Source organism: Austrofundulus limnaeus, unplaced genomic scaffold (assembly GCF_001266775.1).
Source record: "Austrofundulus limnaeus strain Quisiro unplaced genomic scaffold, Austrofundulus_limnaeus-1.0 Scaffold337, whole genome shotgun sequence".
Classification (NCBI taxonomy): domain Eukaryota; kingdom Metazoa; phylum Chordata; class Actinopteri; order Cyprinodontiformes; family Rivulidae; genus Austrofundulus; species Austrofundulus limnaeus.
Window position 1 is genome coordinate 680,514 of NW_013952739.1, and position 1,323 is coordinate 681,836.

At 39.9% G+C, this 1,323-nt stretch overlaps 1 protein-coding gene across 1 annotated transcript in view; it reads right to left on the minus strand.

Moving 5' to 3' along the window:
• The window catches only part of LOC106527662 (clavesin-1), a 7,869-nt gene extending 7,251 nt beyond the window's left edge, over nucleotides 1–618 (minus strand). The window contains exon 1 of the mRNA XM_014022615.1: nucleotides 295–618. The gene's annotated coding sequence lies outside the window, so the exon portion shown is untranslated. The remainder of the gene's footprint in view (nucleotides 1–294) is intronic.
• Between the last annotated feature and the right edge of the window lie 705 nt (nucleotides 619–1,323).

Here is a 1,323-nt window from a genome sequence, read left to right on the forward strand (position 1 = left end):
CAGTCTCTGTCTCTCATGGACCTGTCCTCAGTCTCTGTCCCACATGGACCTGTCCTCAGTCTCTGTCCCACATGGACCTGTCCTCAGTCTCTGTCTCTCATGGACCTGTCCTCAGTCTCTGTCCCACATGGACCTGTCCTCAGTCTCTGTCCCACATGGACCTGTCCTCAGTCTCTGTCCTCTGGGACAGATATTATGTCCTCCAAGCAGCAGGTTAAAACCAGTTCAGTCTCAGGGTCACAGATGATCCAGAACTGGACCAGAACCGGACCAGAACCGGACCTGTGTTCTGACCTGTTTCATCGGGAGGAGGCTCAGAGACCTGCTCGGTGTTCGGATCCGGGTCCTGCTCGGCCCTCTGGTGGTCCTGATGAAGAGGAGGAGGAGGAGGAGGCTGTCAGCATTCCTCAGATCAAACAAAAACAACAAATAAACAAAAATAAAAACAAAATAYACCCTGAAGAAGAAACGAGGAGAGGAAGAGGAGGAGGAGGAAGATCTCACTTTGTGCTCCGACAGAAGACGTCAGGATGCTCCAAATATGGTCAAGACTGYGGAATTAGGCCATGCCGCTTCCGGCCCGGACCTTCAAAATAAGAGAAGAAACCTGAAGCTTTCGCTTCATCTCCCATCAGTTAAACAGCAGGAGCAGGACTCAGCTAATTAATTAACATAAAACATTTAAAACATCAAAAATATTTATAAATAAAGTTTTTTAATTCACTGAAACCCGCCTGAGCAGAAAAATCTCCACATTTAAATATAAATATAAACACTGTTTACTTTTGTAAAATTAATTTAATCATTTGTTTATTCTTGTTATATGCTGTTTCTTTACAAACATAAAAACAGTATTTTTTATAATTTACCAGTTTATTTATTTAACTGTTTATAATCTGTTTCAAACACTTAAGTTGTTCAGATTTTATTTTTTGCAACATTTACTTTATTTTGACACAGCATTCGCTCTGTTTCCGGTCTCACTCAGATGAACTTCACTCACCTGCACGCGCCTGCTGGTAACAGCGTTGATCGTGCGGGTGCACGAGCGAACCTGGATGCGGCGCGGGAACGCGCCCCTCATCACCAAGATGGAGGAAACTTTTTGTTCTTTTTTATATATTTTCAGTTATAATATTTATATTGCAGACACTTAAACAATTACAGAATCTAAATAAAACAAACAAACATTTGAGTTAAAATAAATATATTATATTATTTAATACTGTTATCTTTTTTTCATTATTAGTTTCTGGGTGATTATTTCCCCAAAACAATTGTTTTTGTTATCTGCCAAACTATTTATTTAAATATTTTTTATTA